This window comes from Chelonoidis abingdonii, chromosome 3 (assembly GCF_003597395.2).
Source record: "Chelonoidis abingdonii isolate Lonesome George chromosome 3, CheloAbing_2.0, whole genome shotgun sequence".
NCBI lineage: Eukaryota > Metazoa > Chordata > Testudines > Testudinidae > Chelonoidis > Chelonoidis abingdonii.
The window spans coordinates 88,952,349-88,971,137 of NC_133771.1; the positions used below are offsets into that span (position 1 = coordinate 88,952,349).

At 43.5% G+C, this 18,789-nt stretch overlaps 1 protein-coding gene across 1 annotated transcript in view; it reads right to left on the minus strand.

Moving 5' to 3' along the window:
* REV3L (REV3 like, DNA directed polymerase zeta catalytic subunit) overlaps positions 1 to 18,789 on the minus strand; it is a 250,580-nt gene that overhangs the window by 179,721 nt on the left and 52,070 nt on the right. The gene's annotated exons all lie outside the window — the stretch shown is intronic.

Consider the following 18,789-nt stretch of genomic DNA (forward strand, 5'->3'; position numbering starts at 1 on the left):
TTGCTTTGCAACATCTGACTTTTGAAAAGAATTATGGCTGGTTGAATGTTTTTTCATAGGTAGCTGGGCTTTCTGACTCAACTCACCTAAAAGACCTCTGAAATGATCTTTTCCTTTGTGTGAAAGCGGTTATCCGAAAGCACAAATAATTTAGCCTATAGGCCTGAAAGACTTAATTACAGATGGAGCTGGCATCTAAGCCTATAATTAAAGTTGCCTAACACTTTCCTGACAAGTGAGTATAACTTTGTCAAAAACTTTCATGCCATCAGGTGTCTGCCTCAGGCTGATTTTATTTAATTATTTATTTTTAAAGTTTAGGTTAAAAATGTTCAGCCATTTCTAAGAACAAGACAAGGGGGAATATGTTGTTTGCCCACATTAAAACATTCTTAATCATTTTGAGAAGCTCTAGCACTTCAGTGCTTTGGAGCAGAGACTTGAAATTTGGCAGGGATGTGCCTTTTGCCATAGCAGTGCTGGCTGGACTGCACAGGTACCAAACCCACTGAGTGACTGAGCCTGCTCTGTTACAATGCTGCAGAGGCACAGCAGGATTTTTCCTGTAATTGTTCCTCCCAGCTGCTAGAGACCATTGTAGAACTGAGCATCAGAACCAAGAGTAGGAAAACTGTCTCTCTTGTGCTCTCAGTGGCCCTATGCTGGTGTGCACGCAACATGGAGAAGGAAGAAGCCTAGCTAATGCTTGAAGAGCTGTGGGGGAAAACAGAGTCAGGAACAGAGGGAGAAAATGGGCAAGAGAAGAGTGGCAGAATGGGGTTCGGACAGAAGAGGTACAGATGACTGGGCGGGATTGCAACTGCTTTGGAGGACAGGATTATAATTCAAAATGATCTGGATAAATTGGAGAAATGGTCTGAGGTAAACTGGATGAAGTTCAATAAAGACAAAGGCAAAGTGCTCCACTTAGGAAGGAACAATCAGTTTCACACATACAGAATGGGAAGAGACTGTCTAGGAAGGAGTATGGCAGAAAGAGATCTAGGGGTCATAGTGGACCACAAGCTAAATATGAGTCAACAGTGTGATACTGTTGCAAAAAAAGCAAACGTGATTCTGGGATGCATTAACAGGTGTGTTGTAAACAAGACACGAGAAGTCATTCTTCCGCTCTACTCTGCGCTGGTTAGGCCTCAACTGGAGTATTGTCTCCAGTTCTGGGCACCGCATTTCAAGAAAGATGTGGAGAAATTGGAGAGGGTCCAGAGAAGAGCAACAAGAATGATTAAAGGTCTTGAGAACATGACCTACGAAGGAAGGCTGAAAGAATTGGGTTTGTTTAGTTTGGAAAAGAGAAGACTGAGAGGGGACATGATAGCAGTTTTCAGGTATCTAAACAGGTGTCATCAGGAGGAGGGAGAAAACTTGTTCACCTTAGCCTCTAACGATAGAGCAAGAAGTAATGGGCTTAAACTGCAGCAAGGGAGATTTAGGTTGGACATTAGGAAAATGTTCCTAACTGTCAGGGTGGTTAAACACTGGAATAAATTGCCTAGGGAGGTTGTGGAATACAAAAAAACCCTAAACAATTAAAATAAATACATGTGAAAGTGTTCTGAAATAAATTAGTGTATTGCTATAGAATGAAAAACTGATCCCATGCTGCAGAATTATAGAATCAAACTGAGACACACATGAACAAAACAGCCAGCAGCTTCTGGATCAGAACTAAAAGCTATCTAATAACCGAAATAGTAAAAACCAAAGCAGTGTAATTCCAATAATCCCAACAGAGGATTCAAGAGACACACAGATCATTATGGCCAACCCTTCCAAAAGATGCCAGTTTCTTAGAGCTTGTCTACATTGCACTGCAGTGCAGACTATGGAGGTGAGAAATGCAGAGTGCACCAAAGTGCTGCAATCTAACTGCCGTATGTGGACATTGCCTTACCTGAATGAAAAGGTACCTAGCTCGCATTAATATAGTTCTCTTTCAAACAGGAATATGTTAACACAAATTAGCTCTCTTTTAGTTTGTGTCAGCAGCATACACAGAAAGGAGTTAGATAGCAATACTTTGGTGCACTCTGCAATCCACACTCCTATTGCCTTTTAGGGCTTGGCTACACTAGAAATTTCAAAGCACTGCCGCGGCAGCGCTGCGGGAGCGCTGTCGTGGCAGCGCTTTGAAGTGTGACTGTAGTCGGAGCGGCAGCGCTGGGAGAGAGCTCTCCCAGCGCTGCACGTAAACCACATCCCTTACGGGTGTAGCGTGCTGCGCTGGGAGCCGCGCTCCCAGCGCTGCTGCCCTGATTACACTGACACTTTACAGCGCTGTACCTTGCAGTGCTCAGGGGGGTGTTTTTTCACACCCCTGAGCGCGAAAGTTGCAGCACTGTAAAGTGCCAATGTAGCCAAGGCCTTAGACATGCAAAAGAGAACAGGCCTCATTATCAATACTTGTAAGAAGTTTGTTAACAATGACCTGCCAGGTGACAGGTTTAAGTGTTCCTTCAGAGACAACTGAGATTAATCAACTAATAATTAACATCTATACTCAATTGGAAGTCATATATATTTAGAGATACGTATTACAAAATATACATTGGAAAATCAAGCTTCTTTATTCCTGTTAAGCAAGAATCTTTTCTTAATCTCATTTGCAGCTCAATAAGTATCAAAAATAGATAAATCTAATACTATACAATACTAATCTAATACTACTAAGGGAGTCAGAAAGTTGCACAAGCGTAACTCTCTTCTCCAGTAGAAACTGCCTTATATTAGTTTCATTTGCAGTTTATACTGAGACAATTAAAACACTTTCAGATAAACTTAATTATTCAGTGAGAGTTATATTGCCTAGGGAATTATACTGCCTAGGGAAGTAATGGACTCTCCTTCACTGGAGGTTTTCAAAAAGAGACTGGATAGTCATCTGTCTTGGATGGTTTATCCTGCATCTTGGCAAGGGTTAGACTAGGTGACCCTTGCTAACTCTGTGGTTCTATGATTCTATGATACTAGTGTTAGGGCAGTGCAGACCATTTCAATATAAACAACAGTGATTCTATTAGTCCTGTCACTGCTATTCCCAGTGCATTGGTTCATGTCTGAAGTGACCTATCTGGTTGCCTGTCCACACTCATCCGCTCCAGGTTGATACGGATTAGATATCCTCCTTCCATTTAAATACCACTTGCAAATAAAGACCTTTTGGCATCTGCACCTTTTTTTTTTTTTAAAAAAGTACTTGGACCTTGAAACAACTGCCACCACTATGTTTTGTCCTCCCGTGAAGTCATATAAACAGGTTTCTGGACTTCCCAGCCCTCTGAGAAGAGGAGGGCAGCCAGTCTCATCTCCTCAGTAGTCATCAGAATGTTAAATTTACCTGTGGCTATCAGAACAAATAAAGATGATGGGCTTCCAGTGACGGAGCAAAGCCAAAGAGCTGTGCAGAGCCATAAAATACAAGGGACAGCACCACCACCTCTAGGAACTTTCCTGTTCACATGTACCTCCAATTATCTTTGCCTGCAAGGCCACCACCTGGTTTGTGAGGGATAGTCTGATCAGAGGCTGAAAGGCCAGCAGTACATACCTGAGTCAAATCACACCTCTTCTATATGCCAGAGAACCAACTGGATCACCAAGACGCAATAGAAAAGGATGATGAAGGGACCTCATCCAGTAAGTTTTTGGTGTTATACTTAATCAATATATCTTATTTATGCAGGTATGGACGAGTTTGGGGAATTTTCTTCTATATTCTGATTGCATGCCGCATGCCTGTTTGCAGTTAGGTGGCTTTAACTGTAAGAGAGGACACTAGTGTCCATCTCTATGCAGCACCGTACATATCTGACAAGTCACCATTCTTCCTCCTTACCACCTTTCTCTATTAAATTGAGCTCTAAAAACACCCAAATATCCAATACTCACCACATCCCACCACACATAGGTTGGTCTCAGCACCACTACCACATGACTAGGCACAAAACAGATGTGCAAATGACCAGAAATGATAAGGTAGCCACCACATCATATTAGATACTTGTTTATTGATACAGAAAAAGTGAAAGTATATCGCTGACAAAGGCATTTAGCTACAATTGCCCTGACATAACATTTAAAGCACTGCATCACATTTACCACTGAAGAAAAGGTATCTAAGGTTATACAACTATCACTGCAAGCCTATCAAGCACTGGAATGGGGTACATAATAGTTTACACATGCACTGCACTGAAGGCTACTGATGGTATATATCTTACAACTGTGAAATATGCTATTTATTTTAAGGTGTACTTTTTACACGTTAGGTGGCATAATAGCAGCACATTTGGAACAGACAGTAGACAAGCCTGGTATACAGGTTACAAGGCAAAGCAAGTTTCCTGGAGCCATATAACTGAGATTTCCTTCTATTCTAGCAATCTCTGTGGTGGAACCATATCTCTGTATAGTTGGCCCCTCACCCTCTTAAACCTTACGGTGAATATCCTCCAAAGTTGGGAAGCTCTGCTAACATGCAACTGCAGTTACTAATGTTCCCTATGTGATCTATCAAGCCCTTACCCCAAGCACCCATCAAAAAAGGAATTAGAAAAAATATACTACATCAAAGCATAGCATCCATTTTTCTGGGAATTAATTAAAAAGCTGTTAACCATGACAGAGGTTCAAGACTGATAGGATATTTAGGAAAAGAAATTTTGAAAATGGGGAAAACTGGTGAAAAGAACACTTTCTGCTGCCATGGTGGCCACATTTGCCATTACAAGTTGCACTAAGTCTCCTCTGTTTTATAGCACCTGCCTTTATATGCCTACTACAGAGAGGGTTGCTATCTACTGCTGAACTCCTTGCCAATTTTGGCAGAAGAAAGAGTGAGAAGGAAATATTCAGTAAATTCATGTTTGGATCTCTGCAGTCTGCCAAGAAGACAGATGAATGGAGAAAACTGTTCATTGCCCATAATAAGCAGGAGAGAAAAAAAAAGACAGGGAGCAAAGATGGAAGCTGGAAAGGAAGTAAATAGAGCAAACAGAAAAAAAAAGATATGAAAATGAAGTAGAAGCTACTGGATATGAAGAAGTGGCAGGCTACTTCGGTAAAGAATGCTGTAACTAATTTCTCTCATATTCCAAACTCCATCAAAACCAGGTGCGGCATCCTGTGGAAACAAAGTATTCGGAGCCCAGTGTCACTCTCACAACCACAAGGGAGAGATTCTTCTTCCCTCTTCCCCCTTGCCCCTGCAATTCCATGCCCCAAGATAAAGAATACTTATGAACATGGTAAATTCTTACAACGTACCTTGCCAGAGGAGCGCAAAACTGCCTCAGCACTTAGGTTGTGTTTGGGAGGATGACAAAGAGGGGGTTGCTTCTGTTTGTGTTTTTTCAGGCATGCAATATCTTGCTAAGGAAATTGTTTCTGGTTGTTGCCGGTCCTGGCCTTGACTTGCTGTGAATGTGGCCTCCATGTCCCTGCTAAACATACCATGTAGAGGAAGACACCTGGAGTGAGATGTGTCTGTTGGTGGAGTCCTTCAGGAAGCAGGAAAAAGAACTGGAGGCAGCAGAGCATGCAGGAGCATGAGGACTTCATCGACAGGATGGAGGATGCTAGGTGACTAGAAAAGGCTACAGGGGCACCAGAGAAGGAAGAAAAACCAGCTGCTCCGTAGGGAAGAGACTGGCTGATGGCAGTCCTCCATTCCTCACTTAGGACTTTTTTCCATCCAAGAACTTGTATGTTGTACTGGTAACAGGAGGAAAGGAGCACACTCCAATAGCTTATGAAGAGGAGCCATCTGCCCCCAATGCTGGGAGGCTCATAGCTATGACCCCCAAGAGGAGGCAGTGAAGGGTTGTGGTAGTTGGGGACTCCCTTCTGAGGAGTACGGGGCATCCATGTGCTGACCTGACCTCATGCCCCAGGAGGTGTGCTGCTTGCCAGGAGCCTGCATCAGAGACATTACAGAAAGATTGCTCATCCATCCCTCTGACCCATACTCCATTCTGCTCATCCATGTGGACACTATTGATACTGCCAGGTCTGATTCTGAGCAAATCAGTAATGGCTACAGGATTCTGATAGTAAGGGTGAAGGAGTCAGGGGTGCAGGTTGTGTTCTCGTCCATCTTTCTGGCTAACGGCCCAAGCAAGAACACGCACATCCTAGAGATTAATGCATGACTGCTCAGATGATGTCAATGGGAGAAATCCTGCTTCCTCAACCATGTTCTGCTAGGACGACTACTGGGAAGAGTTGGGGTCCAACTCATCAAGAAGATCATCATCTTTGGAAACCCACTCACCAACCTAGTAAGGAGGGTGTTAAACAAGATTAAAGAGGGCATATGACAAAAGCCCACAGGAAGGTATGTAAAAAGGTGAGGTTAACAGAGGGCTAGATGTTGGGAGGGGGAAGGAGGAAATGGAAAATTATAATAAGGGTCATAGGAACAAGAGGGAAAGCAGTGGGAGGAATCTACTCAACATCTTAGATATCTATTTACAAATGCAGGCAATATGAAAAACTGGAAAAAACAGTTACTGTTTAATAACTGTTCTTTGAGATGTGTTGCATTTGTCTATTCCACTTTGTGTGTCTGTGCACCAGTCCAACAAGCACTTTTACCCATAGCAGCACCTGTTAGGACGGCACATGCAACCTCTGCTACCAGTCTACAGTATGAAGGGAAGCAGCTCCCGCAACCTTCATCAGTTCTTTCACAACAGAAGGCAATATCTAGAGTGACTCCAATGCAAAGGATAAAGTGGATGGGTCATGGAACAGACATGTTCTTTGAGATACACTGCACAGCAATTACTGAACAGGCACATAACAGTTTTTTGTCCTTCAAGTGTTTGCACATGTCCATTCCACTTTATGTGACTCAGAAACAGTTCCAGGTGGAGGAGGGTATCAGAGTCCACCTAAATAAGCACTGCAGCGCTACTCTCCCATACTGAGTATCATCTCTAGAGGCTTGGGAGTGTGTGTAATGGGCAGTGAACATACGAATCAAAGACCAAGTGACAGATATGCAAATGTCAGTGATGGGATCATGACCCAGGAAAGCTGCTGGAGCTTGCAGTGTGTGCTAAGACTCTGGGGAAGAGGTACAGTAGCAATGCTATAGCACAAATGAAAGCAGGAGGAGATCTAGGAAGATATCTTCACAGAGGTAACAGGTTTTCTCTTCATTCTATCAGAAACACAGTCAAATAACTTGAGGATTATTCTAAACTCCTTAGTTCTCTTCAGGTAAAATACCAGTGCCCTGCTATCAAGGTTTTTTTCCCCACTCTGAACTTATGGGTACAAATGTGGGGACCTGCATGGACACTTCTAAGCTTAATTACTAGCTTAGATTTGGTAACACTGCCACCACCCAGAATTTTAGTGTCTGGGGCACTCTCTGTTCCCCCAAAACTTTGTCCCCTCCCTGGGTTGCCTTGAGGGACTTCACCAATTTCCTGGTGAACACAGACCCAAACCCCTTGGATCTTAAAACAAGGAGAAATTTACCATCCCCCTCCATTCCCCCCACCAGTCCCTGATGAGTCCAGATCTAATCCCCTTAAATCTTAAAAACAAACAAAAAAAAATCAATCAGGTTCTTAAAAAATTTATTAAAAAAAAAAGGGTAAATTTATCTCTGTAAAATTAGAATGAAACATGTTCAGGTGTTATTAATTCCCTCTAGACCAAAAGGACCCCCCTAGCCTCAGGTTCAAGTTCAGCAAACAAAAGTAATCTTCAGGCAAAAAAAAACAAAACACTTACAAGTTGTTTAAAAAAACAAACATCAAGACTAAGCCTTGTCCTAATTTACTTACGTTTAAAACATAAACTAATTTAAAAAAATTTGAGAGGCGCTGAATTTGATGCCCCGTCCCTCTCAGTTCCCGAAAGCAAACACCACCCAACAACAGCACAACAAAATTCCCTCCACCAAATTTAAGTATCTCGTCCCCCTATTGGTTCTCTGGTTCAGGTGTCAGCCTGGTTTATTGGAGCTTTTACCCTTTACAGGTAAAACACATTACTTTAACTATCTGTTTATCTATAACACTCAGCAACCACTAACATGAAATTTTTTTCTCACTTTGTAGAGAAGAAGTTTTCAGACACAGTTTAGTTAAGATAATACAGTCTCGTTTCTATAAATCTGACTTATGCAAGAGAAATCTTTGGGGGGGGACACAGCATTTTGTCCATGCAAGAGACCGTCCGGCGAAATCATACCATCAAAGCCTAAAGCGCCGTAATTTATCCTGGCCAAGTAACAGCTACTAAGATGGCTACTTCATTGGTGATGAGCAAGAAGCACGTAGTCATAGGGTTCACAGGGAGTCCCATAACACATGAGAAGTAAATTTAGATCCCAGAATGGCACTGGAACTCTAACAGATGGGAAAAGTCTGTCCTAACCTTTCAGGAACCTAACAGTCATAGGGTTGGATAAAACGCATCTTCCATCTACAGGAGCACAGAATGCTGAGACGGCAGCCAAGTGAACCTGCAGGGATCTTATCAAAAGCCACTTTTTATTAGGTGAAGCAAATAATTCCAAATAAACTGAACAGAAGGCCCTGGAAGGGAGATATCCTTCGGCTGGGACCACACTGAAAACATCTTCCATTTCAAGAGGTAAGTGTACTTGGTGGAGGACTTTCTGCTATTCCAAAGAACATTCTGCACTGCAATAGAAAAGATGGTTACCCACCTTTCCATAACTGTTGTTCTTCGAGATGTGTTGCTCATGTCCATTCCATTCTAGGGTTGTGTGTGCCCACGTGCACGGTCATCGGAGATTTCTGCTTTTGCAGTATCCTTAGGCCTAGCCGTGGAGCCCAGTTGAGTGCCATGCTCATGCGCTAGTATATCAGGCATCACTGGCCCTATACCCTCTCGGTTCTTTCTTGCCAACAACTCCGACAGAGGGGCAGGAGGGTGGGTAATGGAACGGACATGAGCAACACATCTTGAAGAACAACAGTTACGAAAAGGTGGGTAATCATCTTTTCTTCCTCGAGTGCTTGCTCATGTCAAATCCATTCTAGGTAACTCACAAGCAGTATCAATAGAAGTGGGCTTGGAGTTCACCGTCTTGCAGCTTGCAGCACTGCTCTGCCAAAGCCAGCATCATCTCGAGTTTGCTGAGTCAGCACATGAGACACAAAAATATGAATGTACAACCAGGTAGCAGCCCAACAGATCTCTTGGATCAGTGCCTGTGCTAGGAAGGTTGCCAATGATACCCGTGTCCTAGTCGAGTGTGCCATCACGATCACCGGAGGAGGCACCTTAACGAGCTCATAACAGTAGCAGAGGCAGGCTGTGATCCAGGATGAAATCCTCTGAGTAGACACTGGGCGACCTTTCATCCTGTCTGCTAACACAACGAACAACTGCTATGACTTACATAGTGGCTTTGTTCTGTCTATGTAGAAGGCCAGCCCCCTCCTGATGTCGATAAAGGGGAGGAGAGAGGGAACCCTGAGTTCCTCATCTGATAAATGAGGCTTTGGAAAGAAGACAGGTAAGTATAATGTCCTGGCCAGTATGAAACTGGGAAATGACCTGAGGCAGAAATGCTGGGTGTGGACGCAGCTGGACCTTGTCCTTGTAGAGGACTGTATAGGGTAGCTCTGAGGTGAGCGTCCTGATCTCAGACACCCTGCAGGGCAATGCTATCAAGACCAGGAACAAAACCTTCTAGGAGAGAGCAGAAAGCCAGAGGCTCAAAAGGGAGACCTCATGAGCCTTGGCAGCACAAAATTCAGGTGGGGGAGGGAGGAGAGAAAACCAGGTCCCAGACGAGCAGATAGAGGCACTCCAGATCCTTTAAAAACACACCATCATATGATGGATGAAGATAGACTTGCCTTGGAATGGAGGATGGAATGCTGAAATGGCAGCCAGGTGGTCCTTGATCAAAGAGAGGGACAAACCCTGGAGCTTGAGATGCAGCAAATAATCCAGGATATCCTGCAGCAGGCCTGTTTGGCCCAGATACGCCACTCCAAGGCCCAACACATGAACCTTTTCTTCTTGGCCAGGTAGGCTGTCCTGATGGAGGGTTTCCTGCTGCCCAGCAAGGCCTGCTGAACACGGGTCGAGCATGCCCATTTGTCCACGCTTAGCCACGCAGTAGCCAAGCCGTATGGTGCAGCACTGCCAGGTTTGGGTGCAACAGGCTGCCGTAGTTCTGGGACAGCAGATCCGGCCAAAGAAGCAGCTGCAGTTGGGGCAACTGCCAAAAGGCTCATCAACGTGCCGAACCAGTGTTGGCAAAGCCATGTGGGGGGGCTAGCCATGGCGCCCCCTTGAGTGCCGTGCTCATGTGCTCGTATATCAGGCGTCGCTGGCCCTATACGTCCTGGCCCCAGGATAATCTTTAATCTGTCTTGCTTGCTCCCCAGCCCAGATCTGAGACATCGGAGACCAGGGCCAACGACGGGAATGGGATCGCGAAGAAGACTGCCTGCAACACCGACTTGGGATCCAACCACCAATCCAGGGATAACAAGATGTGGTCTGCCACCTATTAGTCAAAGCCATACCTGTTGGGGATGTAGACTGAGGCCAACCACGTTTGCAGAGGCCATAAGGTGTCAATTTGTGAATACGTAAAAATAATGAGGTGATAAGTAGGGCTGCAATTATGTCATGGAGGTCACAGAATCTGTGACTTTCAGAAACCTCAGTGACATTTTCCGCCCAGGGGCTGGACTGCTGTCAGCAGGCATCCCTGCAGCTGCTGGCGGAGGCCCCCAGCAGCTCCTAGCCACAGGGCAGCAGGGGGACCCCGGAGCTCTCACTCGCCACGGGCAGCTGGGATCCCTGCAGCTGCCCAGCTGTGGTTGGCTGGAGCCCTGCCGCAGCTGACCAGCCATGGGAGACAGTGGGGAACCCCCCGCTCCATCAGCGCAGTTGTGGCGGATGAGGGCAGAGGGACCCTACAGCAGCCCAGCCATGGTAGAGGAGGGCAGGGAAACCCTGCAGCAGCCCAGCTATGGCAGGGGAGGGCAGGGAGACCCCCCCAGGAGCCTGGCAGGGGAGGACAGGCTGGCCCCCAGCACCCCAGTGGGCAAGCACCCCCCTCCCCAGCAGCCCAGCTGTGGCAGATGATGGCAGGGGGACCCCGCAGCAGCCCAGCAGTAGCAGGTGATGGGGAACCCCAACAGCAACCCAGCCAAGCAGGGGTGGCGGGAGCCTTCTGCAGCTGCCCAACCACCAGGCCGGGGATTGGACTCTGCAGCAGCCCAGCAGCTGAGAGTGCTGGGCCTTCCTCCCTACTCATTGTGTCAGAGATATTTTAAGTGAAAATCACAGACAAGTCACAGGCTTCCGTGAATTTTTGTTTATTGCTGGTGATCTGTCGGATATTTTTAGTAAAAAAATCACAGTGACAAAATCTGAGCCTTACTGATAAGTCAGCATGGATTTGTCAATGACAAAACATGTCAAATCAACCTAACAGTTTTCTCTGACAGGGTAACAAGCCTTGTGGATGGGGGGAAGTGGTAAATGTGGTATATCTGGACTTTAGCATGTCTTTTGATACTGTCTCATATGACCTCATAAACAAACTAGGAAAATATACCTAGCTGAAGCTACTATAAAGTGAGTGCATAACTGGTTGGAAAACCATTCCCTGAAAGTAATTATCAGTGGTTCTTAGTCAAGCCGAAAGGGCATATCGAGTGGGGTCCTGCAGGGATCACTTCTCAGTCCAGTTCTGTTCAATATCTTCATCAATGATATAGATAATGGCACAGAGAGTACAATTATAAAGTTTGCAAATGACACCAAGCTGGAAGGGATTACAAGTGCTTTGGAGAATAGAAGTAACATTCAAAATGAGAGAGATAAACCGGAGAAATGGTTTGAAGTAAACAGGATGAAATTCAATAACGACAAATGCAAAGTTTTCCACTTATGAAGGAACAATCAGTTAAATGCATACAAATTGGGAAATTACTGGCTAGGAAAGATTATTGCGGAAAGAGATCCGGGGGTCATAGTGAATCACAAGCTAAATGCGAGTCCTCAGTGTAACACTGTTGCAAAAAAAAAGCAAACCGCATTCTGGGATGTATTAGCCGGAGTGTCGTAAGCAAGACAAAAAACCTGTCATGGATGGTCTAGATAATACTTTGTCCTCTGCACTCATGGGAGGACTAGACTGGAAGACTTCTGAAGGTCCTTTCCAGTCCTACAATTCTAAGACTCTAGATACTGCTTGAAGACTGGCTTGAGGCAAATATGCTGTCACCAACAAATTTGCCCCTATACATTTGATTTTCCATACAAAGAAAAGAGCTTACTTGTCAGTGTTTCTCTTTTGCTTCATCTAGTATCTTGTCTTGAAACTCAGAGATCACGTCCCAGTTGGAATAATCTTACCTAGCTAACAGAACCTGATAGTTCTGTTCTCTTTTCTCTTGAGGACAAATAAACTTTGCGTCCAAGTTCAGTCCAGATTTTTTGTGTGTTTTCATCTTTGGAAGTAGATTTAATATGTCCCTGTCTGGCCTTCTCATTCACAGCTGCTACCACCAAAGACCCAGGAGCTGAATATGAATAAAAATATTCATGCCCTTGGGAAGGTACCTATGGAATGTAAAACATCTACCAGTTTGTGAGGGTTATCTTATACCAGCTCAATCTGTTTCTCCATGGAGGTAGCAACCCTCTTCATATATTTTTGGTAGGTTTTGTATTCATTTGTAACTGGAGATGATGACTCTGACTCCTAGCCTCATAAGGGGATGTGGAAGAGGTATGGAGCAGAGGCACTAACATGTCCATTTTCTCTAGTGGCAGTTTTACCTCCACAGCAGGAGGGTCAGAAGCTAGTGGGAAAGCCTCCATAGCTTGTTGGGTACCAGTATAGAGGATGGTACAAAGTGGAGAGTGACGTCTCGATGGAGATCTTGTACTACGGTGTTGCAGAGAAGCCCTGGAATCTGCAGGAACTCCCTGCGAATTCCAAAAGGGCCACTGCTGCACCCGTTTTGGTACCAAAGCCAAGACACATGGCAGTGTTTCTCAGGATAAGCTCCTGTAAGGGCCATGGTACCAGAATTAAGATCTATGCATTAAGGAGCGAAGAGACACTTGGTACCTTCTAAAATAGAAATCCAACCCACAGGAACCCACTTTGGAGTCAAAACACAAATCGGCATTGGAATGCTGAGGTGGTGCAGTACTGGGTGGAGAAGCCAAGAAACAGGAATGTCAAAAAGTAAATAGTACCCATAATAGGATCCAGGGTTTCCTATGGAAGACACTGTACCCTTGGTTTGAAACCCTAAAGAAAGAGAACCAGGCATTTTTGCTACACAGTCAGTTGCCGACAGAGTCATATGTATAGGTACCAAGGCAGATCATGGTGCCAATTCTACATGACGGAAATAGTGGGAGCTGCAGTCTCCTCTTGCATCAGCAACTAGCTTACACAGTTACAATGACAGAGAATGGTGTCTTTTCTCTTGGTCCCACTGTTGCAGGGAAGTTCCTAAGTCTGATAGCATGCTCTGGAAATGACTCAGTCTGAATCCCTGCATATCAAATGGTTGGGTATTGAATAGGGTGTAACTGTACCTCCGTAGGTCACAACTGAAAATGCCAAATTCAGGGCAAACTGCTGAGAAATAGGGCAAATACACCCAAAACTGGTGGTTAATCCCCCATAAGTTATACCAAAGCAGCAACAAAAGTAAACTTCTGTTTCACCACACTGGATAACAAGAAGTCAGGAAAGCAGTTTCCTTAGGTATTCCAGTCCTTGTATCACCATCAAAAACACTGGATTTAAAGATGAGTGGTTTTTTAAAACCAGTCTCATCAAACAAAAGGTTCTTCTGATCCCAAAGGACCAGACACACACTCAGGTCAATATATAACTTATATCTCACCCAAAAAATCACGCTGTTGCCAATCCTTTAGTACCTAAAATCTAAAGGTTTATTTATAAAAAGACAGAAAGGAAGAAAGGTGAGAGTTAAAATTGGTTAAAGGAATCAAATACATACAGTAATTGCAAAAGTTCTTGGGTCAGGCTTGTAGCAGTGATGGAATAAACTGCTGTCTTAAGTCAAATCTCTGGTTGCTTCCAAATCATTGGAAGGTCCTCAATCCCTTGGTTAGAATGCTCCCATTAGTATAAGTCCTTAGTCCAGAGGTTTAAGTAGGAAAGAGGCAAAATGGAGATGTTTCCAGCGCCTTTTATAGATTCTGCCATGTGGAGAAAAATCCATTGTTTCAAACAAAGGCCTAAGCACAGCTAGTGGAAAATTACAGGTAAAAGATGGAGTTTGGACTCACATGGGCAAGTCACATGTCCCTGCATAATTTTGCTTAATCATAGCAGGAAAGTCCTTTATGCATAGATAGGCATCTCTCATGGTCCACTGTGAGTTAAGTATTCCTCGATGAGCCACTTAATTTGAATGCTTCCTTCAAGATGTGCAAGCTAAATTCCTTGTGGGCATTACCCCAGCAGGAAACATATGAAATACAGTTACAGAGTCAATACTCATAACATCAAATACAAAAATGATACATGCATATAAATAGCATAATTATCAAAATTATCAACAAATCATACCTTTTCCATAGACACCTTACTTGACATCCTTTGTACAATATTTGTTGCAATTATATAACAATGGTAGCAACAATGATCTACGAGGTCATAGTTTAATCAGATAACGTCACATAGGGGTACAAAACTGCCTCCATCACGGTGTGTCAAAGCCAAACCTCTCTCAAGCTCATTTGGATTTTAAACCTTGTACAAATGCGAGGGGATGGTCTGCTCACTGCTGGGTGGTGCCTCCCCTGCTGGCTGTTCTGGGGATTAGCTCTGCCAGCTGACACCCCTTCCTGTGGTTGCACTGTCCCCCTTTGTCTGTCTCTCAGTCGGTTGCAAAAAAAGGCTAATATTCTGGGGTGTATTAATAGGAGCCATGTAAGACACGGGAGGCAATTGTCTTTCTCTACTCAGCAATGGTGAGGCCTCAGCTGGAATAATGTGTTCAGTTTTAAGTACTCCATTTTAACAAACATGTGGACAAACTAGAGAGTCCAGAGGAGACTGAGAACAAAAAAAAAAGATTTAGAAAGTCTTACCTATGTGGAAAGGTTAAAAAAACTGGGTGTTGTTAGCCCTGAAAAAAGAAGACTGAGGAGGGAACTGATAGTATTCATTTATGTTAAGGTCTGTTACAAGGAGGACTGTGATCAATTGTTCTCTGTGGCCACTGAAAGTAGGACAAGTACTAATCAACTTAGTCTGAACTAAGGGAGATTTAGGTTAGATATTAGGAGGAGAAAAAACTTTCTAACTATAAGTATTGTTAAGTACTAGAACAGGCTTCCAATGGAAACTGTGGAATCCCCATCATAGAATAGACAAACATCTGTCAGGGATGGTCTAGGTATGTTTGGTCTAGATGGCATACTGAGGTCCCTTCTAGCTCTCCATATTTTTCTATGATTCTTGTTCGTTCTTAAAAAAAAAAAAAAAAAAAAAAAAAAAAAAAAAGTTACCTTGCAGTTTCCTTACAAAGTGCTCTTGGATTTGCATTGGAAGCTATAGGCTTATATCATGAGTATTTTGGTTGTTTGTGTGCAATTATAATAGCTTATTATTTGGTATGCATGGGTGCATGATCTTCTCATGGTTTGTTTTATCTGAATATCATTATCAATAAAAAATTCTTAAATTGTTGATTTGCAAACTTATAAGTAACTTTAATTAAATATATTTCAGTAGTTTAGGGGGGGAAACACCACATTTTTAAGTTGATCTCCCCACAGAAACTTCAAGGATTCACATTACACAATTATGCAAAAGTTTCCTAAAGATTTATACTTTAACAACCACTTCTGGAAGGTGGGCAGTCACAACTTCTTACTACATTAAATAAAGAGATAATATATTTAGTGCATTGACACACAAGAGGTCCTGTCTACCCTAGGACACTGAAAACAGTGTTAAGAAGAAGTTAATTATTACATTTAGCTCCTCAGCTCCCTATTTCCAAAATATAAGCATTTGACTTCCCTAACCCTGGCACCCCGGGTGGTAGTAACAATGATTAAATGGTTACTTGTGTCTGATTGCTCAAGTGAGCTGAAAGTCTCTCCACCTCTCCTTACCAGTCATCACTGAGAGCCTCACCTTTGCTCTCATACAATAAGTACTGATAACATGTGGCGCTCAGAAGCCTCAAATCCTTTTGAGAGACACTTCTACCTCCCCTTCAGTTATCCGAACATACAGACGTTATAGTGCTACTCAGAGTGAAGTTAAACAGTTTCTTTCTCCTGTCCAAATTTCCTATGTTCCTAACACAGGGCAGCAGAAGGTATGCTAGGCTGCCTAAAATGACAGTTGGTTCCTCAATGCCATTGATGTGCATGTGTGACTGGGGGCAAAGCATCTGCACTCTACAGCCATGCACACCTCCATCATGAACAGCCCCTCCCAGAGATTTTCCAACACCAAACTGGTTACTCACTGACTGGTCGGAACAGGAGGTGGAAAGCTTCTAGATGTCAACTGACGTGTTCTCCACAGAGGGGGACTCTCCTTTTGGTTGTCTGGCACTGAAAGGACTGCGTGAAGTTCGCACAGGGTTTCAGGAAAGTGGCTTTCCACACTGTTAAGTTCTGCAGTCACTGCTGGTCATCACAAGTCTGAATCACTATCCTGTTCCACCAGTTCATGCTCATTGGATGGGCCTAGAAGTGGCACTTCACTGAATTAAAATACTCAAAGAACAGGTCATACAGGAGCATCTGCTTACAATCCTACTTTGCTTCCTGGAATAGCTGCATAAATATCACACTGGCTATGGTCATCTGCAATGTGATTCAAGAATGTCTGGAAGCATGAACTCCACTGCAACAGTATCATGCTATTCATATCAAGGATAGACTGAATCTCAGCATTCATCAGTATCTCTATGTTAGCAGACAGCCATATGTAAATGGAACAGACTAGCAAGAACCAGATAAGTTATGTGAAACAACTGGAGGACTCAAGGGAGTTTGACCTCAAGGTTCCACAGTTTCTCTAGGTTAGCATCCCACATTATCCAAAATAAGCATAGTCTACTAGCAGCACTTGGCACCTGGGATATCCACCCAAAGTGCAATGCTCTTCTACCAATAAAGCAGTATGTTGTGTGAAACAAATGATGTACAAGCAAAGTAGTTTAAACCAGTTCACACACAGTTGTGTAGCTTCACAACCTCTGTCATTAGATTAATAGATTTTAAGGCCAGAAGGAACCATCAGATCTTATGTATAACACAGACCATGACATTTCCTCCAGTTACTCCTGTACTACTGAGTCCAATAACTTGTGTTTGACTAAAACAAACTCCAGAAAGACAACCAGTCTGTCTGGTTTAAAAAAAAAAAAAAAAAAGTCATCAAGCAATGGAGAATCTGCCACTTCCTTTGATCATTTGTTTCAATAGTTTATTACTTTCACTGTTAAAAATTTGTACCTTTTTTCTAATTTGAATTTGTCTAATTTGAATTTAACTTCCTGACATTGGTTCTTTTTCTGCCTTTCTCTGCTAAAGAGCCCTTTAGCACCTAGTATTTTTTCCCTGTGAAGGTACTTATGCACTATAATCAAGTTATCTCACCATATATTTTTGATATAGTAAATAGATTGAGATTCTTAATTCTCTCACTGTAAAGCATTTTTCCTTGTCCTCCAATCATTTTTGTGACTCTTTTCCTGCACCCTCTCATTTTTCAAACATCCTTTTAAAAACGTGGATACCAGAACTGTACACAGTGTCAGACTCACCAATGCTCAAAAGAAAACCATCTCCTTACACCCTGTTTATACATTAAAGAATTGCATTAGCCCTTTTTGCTGCAGAATCGCACTGGAAGCTCATGTTCAGTTACTTGTCCTCTATGTCCCCTAAATCCTTTTCAGTCACTGCTTTCAAGGACACAATACCTTGACAGGGGTCCGGACTTGGAGCAGGAGAGGGTTTGAGGTCTGAACAAGCCTCTGAGCAGTGAGTGAGTGCCTTAAAGACACAACGCACAGTCTCTCTCAGAGACTTCCCCAGCAGCCAGGATATTCTGTCTCTCTCTCTCTCTCCCCCTTCCCCCTGCTCATGTACCCCATCTCCACAGGGTAGGGGAGGGGAGACAGGGCTCAGGAGGAGCAGGAGAACTTTCAGTGAGAGTGTCTTAAAGAGACACAGGGCGTCTGTCAGAAACTTCCCCAGCAGCCAGCACACATGCAGTTTCTGTGTCTCTCACACAGTCTTTCACACTCACCTCCCAACACATACTTGTGTTATTGTTACTTCTTGGTATTTCCTGCAATGCACATATATTTTCTGTAATTTTATTCTTTCAAAGTGTGTTATTTTAGTTTTTCGACTGGTCTATGCATTTCATAATTTTTATTTCTCTATTATACTTACATTTAATTCTTTGAGTAGTGAGTTCTAAAATGCCTATCCTGTCCTGGCTGGAGTAATTATCCCTATGGTAACTTAAAAAATATATATATATTACCATATATACTTGTTCATAAGCTGAAATTTTTTTATTTTTTTTTTTAGTAAAAAAGGGAAGCACCAGAGAAGGGGGTCGGCTTATAAACAGGTGTAGAGAGGGAGAGGTGGGACACAGCCCCTCCCCCACAGCAGAGGAAGCAAGTAGAGGCAGCACAGCCAGCAGAACCAGAAGGGAACAGGCTGGGCCAGAGTCTCTCCGCTTCTGGCCATGCTGCTCTCCCTCCAGCT